This window comes from Panthera uncia, unplaced genomic scaffold (genome assembly GCF_023721935.1).
Source record: "Panthera uncia isolate 11264 unplaced genomic scaffold, Puncia_PCG_1.0 HiC_scaffold_208, whole genome shotgun sequence".
In the NCBI taxonomy this organism is placed as follows: domain Eukaryota; kingdom Metazoa; phylum Chordata; class Mammalia; order Carnivora; family Felidae; genus Panthera; species Panthera uncia.
This window is the reverse complement of record NW_026058778.1, coordinates 27506-40565: the sequence shown is the minus strand read 5'-3', so window position 1 is coordinate 40565 and position 13060 is coordinate 27506. Positions and strand designations below refer to the sequence as shown.

The following is a 13060-nucleotide window of genomic DNA, read 5'->3' as shown; positions in this document are numbered from 1 at the left end:
TCTAGTTAAGCTAGAAACATGCTTTCATGTCAAGACAAATTTATCTCAAAAAGTTATAGTCAAAACTTCTGTGTCTGTTGAGCAACCATGGAATAATGTTTTTGTTTCCATTTCCATTTACTGCCTTAATTATTTTTCCTCAATTTCCTTGAATATTCCCTCTTTAGCTTTTTTAAGAAACCAAATTGATTGTTGTATCATTTATATACCATAAAACCGACCTATTTGAGGTCAACAATGATTTTAGTAAATTTGTAGAGTGATTCAGCCATCACTGTAATCGAGAATTTGAATTTAGAATATTTTCATTATCCTAAAAGTTTTCTTGTACCTGTTTGCAGTTAATTCTCACTCTCACCCTCAGCCATATGCAAACACCAATCTGCTTTTTATCTCTGTAAATTTGCCTTCTCTAGACATTTCTAGAAAATGGAATGGAATCATACAATATCTATGATATCCAGTCCTTGTGTCCACCTTTTGTCACTTAACATGATGTATTTGAGGTTCATGCATGTTGTAGCATGTATCAGTAGTTCATTGATTTTTATTGCTGAATAGTATTCCATTGTATGCTTACCACATTTTGTTTATCCATTCACTGGTTGATGGGCATTTGGATGGTTTCCAGTTTGGGGCTATTGTGTGTAATCCTGCTATGAACAATCAATCACATACATGTCATTGGGTGGACCTATGTTTTCATCTCTCTTGGGTAAATTTGGAGGAATGAAATTACTGGGTTATATGGTAAGTATAGTTAACTTTTTAAGAAACTGTCAAGCCATTTTCCAAAGTAGCTGTACCATTTTATATTCCCACCAGCAATGCAGGAGCATTCCAGTTCCTTCTCATCCTTCCCAACACTTGGCACTGTCATTTTAATTATAATCACTCAGTATAGTTTTAATTTGCATTTCTTTGCATTTCCCTGATGACCAATGATGTTAGCATCTTTTCCCATCATTATAAGCCATTTGTATATTGTCTTTGGTGAAATTTCTATGCAAACTCTTTGCCCATATTTAAATTGGGTTCCTCTTTAACCTTTGAAAACCTGATTTCTATTCTTACTCCTATTAAAAATGCCCTCATGGAAATAATCCAGTAGTGTTTTAAAATTTGTCTTCTCCTTGACCCTATTGCAGTATTCAATAATGTCTTCATTAATCCTTCTTGAAATGTCATCTTACTTTGGTGTTCAGGACAAATTTTTTTTTTTTATTTAATTTTTTATTTTTTTTAATTTGCATTCAAATTAGTTAGCATATAGTGCAACAATAATTTCAGGAGTAGTTTTCTTAGTGCCCCTTACCCATTTAGCCCATCCCCCCTCCAACAACCCCTCCAGTAACCCTCGGTTTGTTCTCCCTACTTATGAGTCTCTTACGCTTTGTCCCCCTCCCTGTTTTTATATTATTTTTGTTTCCTTTCCCTTATGTTCATCTGTTTTGTTTCTTAAAGTCCTCATATGAGTGAAGTCATATGATTTGTGCCTTTCTCTGACTAATTTCACTTAGCATAATACCTTCCAGTTCCATCCACGTAGTTGCAAATGGCAAGATTTCATTCTTTTTGATTGCCGAGTAATACTTCATTGTGTGTGTATATATATACACACACATATATATATATATATAGTATATATATATATATATACTATATATATATGTGTGTATATATATATATATATACTATATATATATGTGTGTATATATATATACTATATATGTGTGTATATATATATATACTATATATATATACATATATATACACATATATACATATACATACTATATATATATGTATATATATATACTATATATATATACTATATATATATATAGTATATATACCACATCTTCTTTATCCATTCATCCATCGATGGACATTTGGGCTCTTTCCATACTTTGGCTATTGTTGATAGTGCTGCTATAAACATTGGGGTGCATGTGTCCCTTCAAAACAGCACACATGTATCCCTTGGATAAATACCTAGTAGTGCAATTGCTGGGTCGTAGGGTAGTTCTATTTTTAGTTTTTTGAGGAAACTCCATACTGTTTTCCAGAGTGGCTGCACCACCTTGCATTCCCAAGGACAAATACTTTTTTGATTCTTCTATGATAATTGGTTTTTTTGGTTAATAGTCTTCCTCTTGCTCTAACTGGTTCAGTCTGCATGGACTAGACCTATGTCCTCTGCTCTTCTCCTTCTACATTTTATTCCATGGCAAGTTATAATATCTTTAAGGAAATGTCTAAAAGGAAATGAGATATTTAATAATGTCTTTAAGGAAATGGAGTTATCAGAACCTGTGAGGGCTGGAGCTGTTGAAGGGGAGCTGCCTGATAGGAGGTGCAGTAGTAAATTGGAAATGCGGCCACTGTGAGAAGGGATGCAGCCAAGCAGTGAGGGAACAGGAAAGAAACACCCCAAACTTTATCTATTTCCATCCTTTGATCTTATACTAGTGCCTCCCCTTGGTTTGAAGCCAGAGATTAGGAGAAGCTTGGTAAAGCCATCGATGGGGTCAGCAAAGGGTATGGGAAATGACTCCAGGAGCAAATGGAGAATAGGCAACATAATGTCTTGTTGTTCCTTCATATTCAGAGTCTAAAACAGATGACATCATCTTAGTGCCTAAATCATCTCCCTGTTTTAAATTCTGTGCCCGTTAGGGATGCCATTACCCTCTCCGTCTCCCAGGCTGGAACCTCAGAAAACACTACAATGCTCAGTCAATCTCTTCTGCTCACAAATTCTGTATCCCTTATTTGGCATTAATCACCTCACTGGTTTGAACCAGACTACTGTTAAGATCTTCTATAAGTGTGAGGTTGCATGGTTTTATGGTACTCAACATTGCATCGTGATTTCATTGAAATTCTCAAGTATGTATTTGTGTCTTGAACAAGACTATAAGCATTTTTTTAGGGCAGGGTCTGTTTCTGATACTTCTTCAAATTCTCTCTGGGCTCTATGAGGTTCTATTCTATTAGGTTCTGTTCTGTTAGTTTAGAGACTCAGCAAAGGTTTGTAAAACGAATGAATGAATGATTCAGACATGGTCCTAAAATTAGTCTAAATCACTTGTCCAAATTACAGATTTTGAAAACAAAGAGTCAGCGTGTTTCACCACTAAGTGGCATCATCCTCAATGATAATTTCCAAAATGGCCCCATTCCAGGAAGCACATCAGTAAGGCTTCAATGATCATAGTAGCAAGAGTATGATAAGAACGGAACCTGTTGGTAAAGCTATTCTATTTCTGGTGAAAAATTACCAATGGATTACTATCTGTGCAGATAAATTGCTAAAAAATTATGGCTAAGAATCAAACGTGTTTGCTTTGCTTTTCTATGAATTGTAAATTGTTTTTGTTTTACAGTTCAGTTTTCTTATCATGAAAAGTGTTGTATTCTTAGTATAGAGTAGGCCAAAGAAGACAAAATCTCTTATAGTTCTTCCTGTTGTTTTTGTTTCTCTATAAACGTTTCACCTTGCTTTTTTCTTTTGCAAATTGACCTTTACTTTTTATTGTTCCAAAATAATTCATGCTTACAAAAATAAAAACAATAGAAGTGTATAGAGTAAAAAGTTAAAGACTTTGTTCCCTTGAAGGTCCTGCTGCCACTCCCAAGGGGTAACCATTGTTAACATAGTGATGCATATTCTTCCAGATTATTATTTTTTGCAGATTTAATTTTTTTTTAAGTTTCAGCAAGTTTTATTAAAATTCAGTGTAAATAATATTTCCTACCTGGTCCCTCTCACTCCACCCCTCCCCTTAAATGAATCGCAAAGAAGTAATCATTTGTTACCAGTTTGCTATGGATTCTGGTTGTCAACACTTAGGCATTTGGAAATATGTGAGGACATTTGTGGTTGTCATAGTGATAGGAAGCTCTGTGGCCCGTGGGGGACAAAGTGCTCAGATGTTAACAACTGTGGAATGCCTAGGAGGGTCCCACAAGATAAAACACTTTGTTCCACTTGGAATGTCACAAGCATTTCTGCTCAGAAACCCTAAAGATCTCTTCCCTACTGAATATAAACACACACACACACACACACACACACACACACACACACACTCACAGAGCCTTTTTTTCATTCAACAGAAAAGCTAAACGAATTCGACAGTAAACACTCAAGTACCTACCACCTAGATTCTACTCTTGACGTGTTGCCTTCACTCTTTTTCCCACAAATCTATTCAAATATGTGCCAATATCTATGCCAATTCCTATTCAACTATCCATTTTTTTTATGTATTTCAAAATAGGTTGCAAAGATCAGTATACATTGTCCCTAAACATTTCACCATTAAGTTGTCTTTTATCTTTTTAATTGAAGTTTGGTTGACACACTACGCTACATTAGTAAATTGCCTTTTAAAAATCTTCTTATACATGGTGCTCTACAGCTTGCTCTATACATCTATCATCAATCATTCAATAACTCAATATTTTTATTGAGGGTTTACTATGTGTCAGATACTATGCTCGGCCCTGGGGTTACACTGATGAGTAAAACAAATACAGTCCCTGAATCATGGAGCTTACTCTAATAGAGATTTTGAAACTTTCTCCATAATAGTAATAATAATAATTAGTAGTAGTATAACAATATTATAGCAATGTATAACAACATTATAACAACAAAATAATTATCATTATTATAACAATATAATAAAATTTTGTATTTGTTGTGTACACTATATTCTTGACATTGCTCTAAGTATTTTTTTTTTTTTTTTTGAGAGAGAGAGAGAGAGAGAAAGTGAGCTGGAGAGAGGGTCAGGGGGCGAGAGGGAGAGAGAGAATCATTTATTTTTGTATATTTTTTATTATTTATTTTTGAGAGAGAGAGAGAGAGAGAGAGAGAGAGAGAGAGAGAGAGAAACAGAGTGCCAGGGGGGAGGGGCAGAGAGACAGGGAGACACAGAATCTGAAGCAGGGTCCAGGCTCTGAGCTGTCAGCACAGAGCCCAACATGGGGCTTGAACCCATGAACCACAAGATCATGATCTGAGCCAAAGTTAAACACCTACCTGACTGAGCCACCCATGTGCCCCAAAGAGAAGGAGAGAGAATCTTAAGCAGGTTCTACACTCGATGCAGACCCCCATATGGGACTCAGTCTCACAATCGTGAGATTGTGACCTGAGCCAAAATCAAGGATCAGACACTCAACCAACTTAGTCACCCAGGCACCCCTAAGTATTTTAAATATATTAACTAATTTAACCCTATAAAGTAGAACAGTTATAATCTTCACTTTGCAGATGATGAGACTGAGACACAGAAAGTAAGTAACTTGCCCAGGATCACAAAGCTAGGAAATAACAGAGCTGGAGTATAAACCCAGACAGCCTAGCTCCAGAGTCCACAGGCTGTACCACTACACCACTGCCTCTCCCATATTATCACCATGTTAATAGTATATGATCTACCCTATTCTTTTTTCACAGGTGCATAATATTCCTCAGAATTAATTTCATGCAATGTATTGAATGAATCCCTTACTTTGAAAATAATTTTTCACTGTCATATTTAATGACACAGCAAATATACATGTTCTTAAATTTTTGTGTATGCACATATTTTGGTTAAATATGTAACAGAAGTAGACATGCTGAGTCAAAAGTCTGCACATTTTAATTCATTTGATTTGATTTGATTTGATTTGATTTGATTTGATTTGATATTATTTTTTTTAACAGAGAGAGTGTGAGCAGGGGAGAGGGGCAGAGGGGAGAGAGAATCTTAAGCAGGCTCCGTGCTCAGCATGGATCCCAAAGCAGGGCTGGATCCAATGACCCCGGGATGATGACCTGAGCCAAAATCAAAAGTAGGTCTCTCAAATGACTGAGCCACCTGGGCACCCCTACACATTTTAATTCTAATAGATACTGGATAACTGCCTTCAAAAAATGTTACACCAATCAGGTGGCATTTGAGAAACCTCACTAGTGTTTTAATTTTACTTCTGTAATTACCATGCAGATGGAGCAAATTTCTCCCCTCTGGTGCCTAGACTATAAAATATTTATGAGCGTAGTGTTTTCATAGACTTCCAAACTCCCTTCAATCACTAAATGTTAGTCTATAACTTTACTATGTGTGATGCTTTTGAATGAAGCCAATTGTAAGGGTGTCTTCCTTCCTTCCTCCCTCCCTCCCTCCCTTCCTTCCTTCCTTTTTTCTTTTTGGTCAGGCCTATTGAAGTAAAATTTACATACAATGTAACTAACCCTTTTAAAATGTACAGTTCCATGAATTTTGATAAAATGTACATTTTTATAACCATCACCACAATCATGGTAGAGGATTATTCCATCACCCAAAAAAGTTCCCTCATGCCCCTTTGAGGTCATTTCCTACTTTTACCCCCAGCCTGTAGACGTCATTGATCTGTTTTTTGTATCTGTAGTTTTACCTTTTATAGGATGTCGTATAAATGAACTCATCTGGTATATTGCTTTTTGTGTCTTTTTGTACTTACATTCATGTTGTTTCATCTCTCAGTAGTTATTTCATGTTTACTTCTGAGTGGTTTTCCATTGTGTGGTTTGTACCATAATTTGTTTCTCCATTCATCAGTTGGTGAACATTTCAGTTGTTTCTGGTTTATTGCCATTATGAATGAAGCTGTTGTGGGCATTCTTGGATGGATCTTTGTGTGGACGTATTCCCTTTCCCTTGCATAAGTACAAAAGAATGGGATGAATGGGTCATATAATAAGTGTATGTTGAACTTTCTGTGATATTGCCAAACTGTTTTCCAAAGTGTCTCTAACTGCATTCCAGTTGACAGTTCCTTCAGAGTTCCAGTTCCTTCAGAGTTTCACCAGCAGTTGGTAATCTACTGGATATGTGCTAATGTCCCATTGTGGTTTCCATTTGCATTTCCTTATAGAGTAATGATGTTGGGCATCTTTTCACGTGCCACCTGTATATTTTCTTTAGGAAAGTGTTCAAATCCTTTGGCCATTTTAAAATTGGTTTTTTACTATTGTGTTTTGAGAGTTCTTTTTATATTGTGGATACAAGTGCTTTATCATATATGTGTTTTACAAATATTACCTTCTAGTCTGTGGCTTGTTTTGTCATTTCTTAACAGTGTTTTACACAAAGGAAAAGGCTTTGGTGAAGGCCAATTGATCAATTTTTTCCTCTTGTGGTTCATATTTTTGGTCTGTCTTGAGAAACTTTTGCCTAACCCAGATTTCTCAACCTTAGCACTATTAGCATTTGGTGATGGATAATTCTATTGTATGTGAGGGATCCCTTGTGTATTGTACAGTGTTTGCCAACATTCCTGGTTTCTACTCATTAGATCCTAGTAGCAATTCCCCATCCAAAGTTGTATTTACCAAAAATGTATCCAGACACTGCCAGGTGTCCCCTGGGGCCAAAATCACCCCTGGTTAAGAACCACTGGTCACTTCCAAGAACATAAATATTTTTCTTCGACACTTCTAGAGATTTTTTTAGGTTTAGCTCTTATATTTAAGTCTATGCTCAATTCTAAGTTAATTTTTGTATATGGTGTGAAGCACAGTAGTTTTTTTCTTTTTCTTTTCTTTCTTTTCTTTCTTTTTTTTTTTTTTTTTTGGTATATCATTATAGCACATTTTGCAGAAAAGACTTTGCTTTGTCCACTGAATTGACACCTTTTCAAAAATCAGCTGACTTTTATTTGTGGGTCTATTTTTGTTTTCAATTAGCAATAATCGTGCCTCGGATAAACCTCATTGGCTACCATACTGCCACTGTGCAAAGCCTGTGGGCCTATTTTTGGATTCTGTCTTCCATTCCATCAAATTCATGTCTTTCCTGACACAGATACCATACTCTAGCTTTATGTGAAATCTTGAAATTAGATAATTTGAGTCTTCTAATTTTGTTTTCTTTTAAAAAAATGTGTTGACCATTTGGATCTTTTGATTTTCCATAAAATTTTAAGTTTTATGGAAACTTGATTTCTACATAAAAAGGGTCTTTGGGATTTGGGTTGAGATTACATTAAATCATTAGGTCAATTTAGAGAGAATTACACCTTGATACTAGTGAATCTTTCAATTCGTGCACATGAGACTTTTCTCCAGTTATATAGACTTCTTTTGTTTTGAGTTAAATGCTGTACATGTTTTATAGTTTTAATCTTCTCCATTCTTTTTTCAATCTCAGATCTTTCTTCTGTACTCATTGTTCTTTCTGAAATACATTCTTTCGACATTGCTTTAGTGAGAAAGTCTAGTGGTGATAAAGATTCTCAGTTTATCTGAAAATTCTCAATTTATCTCAAAAGAGTTTTCTGTAAAAACTTTGGAGGTATCCTTCCACACTCATCTAGTTTCCTCTGTTACTGTTTAGAAATCAGTAGTTAAGGGTGGGTAATCTGTTTTTTCTGTCTGGCTGCTTTTAATTTTTTTTTTTTCTGTCTTTTTTGGTGTTCTGCAGTTCCAATGCTGGCGTTGACATTTTTAAGGCATTTAGTATTCCCATGCAGAACCCTGGAATGTTCTTCCATGTATTTATTTCTCTTTTTTAAAGAATTAGTTATCTTGAAATTTTATACAAATCTACCACCAAAACCACCCTTGTTATTGAGTCAGCTATTCCCTTATATGAAGTGTTACCTTCTCTTAGGCACCACGTTGGTCTCCTCCAGGAAATCTAAACCCAATTAAAACCCTGTTTTGACATATGACACATTATATAACATCAAAGAAATCTAGATTCTAAGAAGAAATATTTGTTAGTTATATATGTTAAATGTGTGCTGTGCCTGTTGTTAAATTAAAGCCTAAAAAAAACAAAACAAAACAAAACAGGAAACCATCCTATGATAATGCTTCAGATCTCCAAATATCAGTGTCAACTCCACCCCTGCGTTTGATAGCCCTCGAATACCTTTTGGAATTCCTCTTTCTCCAGTACACAGCCACCATGGTGGATGGCCGTATGTCCCCTTGAGGAAGGACTGGGAGAATCACTATAGAATACTCCTGTGGTGGGGTTTCAGGGTTCCTCCTCCTGGTGACCTGGCCACCTCTTCAGTCAACCAGGACCAGATCTGATAACTGACTCAGGCTCAAGAACTGGGCAAAAGATCATGACTTCCTAGTGGATGACCACCTTCATTTTGTCAAACACAGTTTCTTGACAGTATATATCTAGCATTAAGCACAGGGATTGACACATAGTAAGCCCTCAAAACATATTTGGTATATGAATGAATGATGTTTTGGTTTTCCTAGATATAAAAGTTTAGGGTGGTATACATACCTCAGTTAATCAATTGATTACTGAAACTTTTACCTTTCATTAAGTATCCTATTTGACTTACAGGGAGAAGATAGAGAACTCCTCAAGAGAAGAGTCTCTGGAATCAATCAGTGTGGATTTGATAACGCATCCCCTCTTACTATCCCTGAACCTCATTCTCTCATCTGTAAAATAGGTATAATAATAGCCTCTCTGACCCATAATAGTAGGTCCCTTTCATTCATAATTGATCTAAACATTTTCACTAGTCTCCACCCCACTTGGTTGGAGGGAGAAGGGAAGCAGTAAAATGGGATGCCACAAGAGTTAAACTTGCCAAGTAAAGTTATCTTAGTGTGTGCTGTTTAAACTGTCTCTTGCTGGGTAAATATTCAATAATCTAATCTGTAACTCTACATCAAAGCCATTTCCTCCTTCCTCCCCTTCTTACTTTTCAGGGTGTCTGAGTTCAATGGGAAAAGCCGTGTACCCTCTTAGTGAGAAGAAGAAGTCCTTATGTCCCAAAGTGGATCTTTCTGTAGGCTCTGAAACATTTGTTGGTCTTAAAGACCTTCCTCAAATTAGTATCCTAGATATCAATCAATGTCTGTGGAGACCCTGGGGACATTTGCTGTTGGAATGTGCAGAATTTAGACTATTGGCCTGTACTCCTGGTTGGACTGGGCCCAGTGATCTACAAATGCTGACTTAGCCCCTTGGCCCTACCTTAGAGAACTCAGGCATTTTCTCTGTCAGACCTGTGGCAGAGGTTGCCAAGTCACTTCTTGCTCCTACACCTCTTTCCTCGTGGTGGCCCCAAGGCAGGTTACCACTCAATTACCTTCCACTTCTAAAAGTATATGAGGGAGGGGGGATTTGGTTCCATCCAAGCCATCGAGGGAGGCTCCTTCTGTCTCGTCAACTATTGTTGCGTCCCTGTGTTGTAGGATCTTTTACCATAATACCTGGGATCCGTTGTCTCACTGCTTTGAAGAATGAAGAGATGGACACAAATGAGCAACAGGCAAGAGTTTATTAGAGTATAAGATTAGAAAGGAAGAATAGTAGGAAAGCTTTCTTTCTGGAGAGGGGACATTCAAAAGTGAATGCCCACGCTATAATAGGCAAGGGTATTATAAGGGGTTTTATAAGGGGTATTATAAGGGTTTTATAAGGTTTTGGTTAGCTCTCCCCTCGCCCCTGTTCCCTCTCAGGTCCCACCCTTATTGGCCTAATAGCTCTAGGTTCTGGGTGATCCACTTCTGATTGGCTCAATTCCATTGTGTGAGGGGTGGCCTAAGGCCATACTCTGGTCTTTTTGTCAAATTCCTGAGGGAAACCTGTGGGGGAGTAGGTGGGATTCGTTACATTCTTAAGAGGAAACTTAAGCCTGCGGGGGTTTGCTGTGGTCAGACACGTATGTCCAATGTATGTGTTTTTCCCTACCCAGGGACCTCAGGTCCTATCCTTTCCTTCTCTGCCTATTTTATCCTATTTTTTCTCCCAGTCATATGAGGGGTGGTCCATGGCCATATAATTCCTTGTGGGTCATATGTTTTATGGCCTACTACTTATTTTTAGTTAGGTCTTTTGTCAAATTCCTGAAGGATGCCTAAAGGGGAGTAGGTGGTGTCTGTTACATTCTTAAGAGGAACCTTACCCCTGAGGGGGGGTTGCTGTTGTCAGACATTCCCAGCCTTGTTCCAAAATATGTGTTTTTCCCCACCCAAGGACCTCAGAGCCTAGTCTTTCTGTCTCTGCCTATTCCATCCTATCTTTTTCTATCATACCTGCAGCCACTCTGAGCAGGCATAGGGACACTCTTGAGTGGTGTTTTCTCCTTTAAAAAAAGCCAGGACACCTTTGCATTTGGTTTATCTCCTCACTGCAAACCATGGTTTCCCCTTTGTTAAAGAAAAGAAATTCAACTGAGTAAATTTGAAGATCTAATTAGCCTTATTTAGTGATTCATGAATGGGAAAGCATCACATCTAGCAAGTAGAGGGGAGTCCAAGGAGCCATACAAAATAGAAGGTTTTTATAGGAAGGAGGGTGGGACAAGAATGTTATTAGCAGGAGAAAGGATTGTTGCAGGTAAGGTCACAGTCCATTAGGGAGAAAGGGCAGGAGCCTTACTAGGTAGATTACCTCATTATTCCTTTGGGGAATGGAAAGAGTCCATGTGACAAATTACCTTATTGGTGTTATCAGAAAATACCCGACTGATTAGTTAAGACTTTTATTTCTGGGAGAGGTTGAAACTACTAGAAGTTTAGGTAGTAAGCCCCGGTTTGGAGACTTAGCTTAAGTGACACCATTTTGGGCCTGTAATTTTCTTTTTAACACCTTTTCTTTTTTTTAAAGTTTATTTATTTATTTTTGGTGGGGAGGGGCAGAGAGGGAAAGAGAATTCCCAGCAGACTCTGGGATAACTAACAGCGCTTGGTGCGGGGCTCCATCTCACGAACTGTATCATGAACCATGAGATCATGACCTTGATCGATGGGATTTTGGGATGTTTGGGGGGGGTTTGGAGCCGACAGCCAAGAAAGAATTCTTTAAGACGTCTTTGGTGCGAAAAGGTGATTTTATTAAGGCACAGGGACAGGACCCATGGGCAGGAAGAGCTGCACTGGGGTTGTGCAGAGTGACTGCTTATACACTGTGGAGTTGGGAGAGGTAAAGTCAAGAGAAAGTTTCTTAAAGAGATTTTCCTATGCTAAAGAGGATTTGCAGTTTACTGGAGGCCTAGGTATTGTCAAGCTAAGGTTGTTTTTCCTCTAGCAAAGCATTATTAAGATAATAGGGAGTTCCTGGAGATAGGCTATTGATAAGATTGCCTTTTTCTTGCAATTTACTAAGATATTTGTAAACTGATGGAAACTCATCAGTTTAACTATTTGTTTTCTGTCCTTTCCTTTGTCCTTGGGTAGCCAGGAGTGTCCAAGGAATATCACACATATCCCACCTGGCAGAGGGTGGTGAGGGGAGGGTTGGCTTGTGCTTTGCTCTTAGCTTGCCTTATGCTCCCTCATCAACCTGAGCCGAAATCAAGAGTCAGATGCTTACCTGACTGAACCTTCCAGATGCCCCTTTTTAACAGTTTTCTAATCAACTACAACACATTGAAGTTTCAGCAGGGAGCTTGGGCTGTGTGCCAAGCAAGGGTCTTGATGTCTAATCTCTTCTCCCACATCTTCCACAACCTGTACCAGTAGACAACAGGTGGCTTCCCAAGAGTACCCTTCTTCCTGAAGAGCATCAGAGTATGCCACTGCATATGGAGTATTTTGAGCTAAAGGCCATTGAGAAACAGCAGATAAAGGAAAAACTCCAAAATAGAGTATAAATTTTCCTTTTGTAAAGGAAAGCTACATTTATAAAGGAAATTTCCATTTGTAAAAGGAAGCAGGACAGAGGAATACTTCACAACTCTTACCAACCTGCAAGCACTCAGTAAATCTGCATAGCAAATCTTACTAAACAATCTTCCCTAACCATACTTTACCAGGTCACCTTCTTATAACTTGCATTTTCCTTACCTCCTCTCATCCAAAAGGCCCAAACCCTGTTTCCTTTGTTTAGCCTAAAATGGCATATAATCCAAAATCCCAAGTACCACTTTGATTTGTTTATCTGTGAGTGTCCCCATATGTTTGTTCAATGCACATGTTAATAAACTTGTTTGCTTTTCTCTTATTAATCTGTCTTTTGTTAGTCTCATGTTCAAGGCCCCAGCCAGAGAACCTAAAATAGGTAGAGGAAAAACTATTTTTTCCTCTCTT

General features: G+C 37.6%; 1 pseudogene; it reads right to left on the bottom strand.

Moving 5' to 3' along the window:
* Window positions 1-7667: 7667 nt before the first annotated feature.
* LOC125917605 (uncharacterized) lies at window positions 7668-7789 on the bottom strand (annotated as a pseudogene).
* Window positions 7790-13060: the final 5271 nt, after the last annotated feature.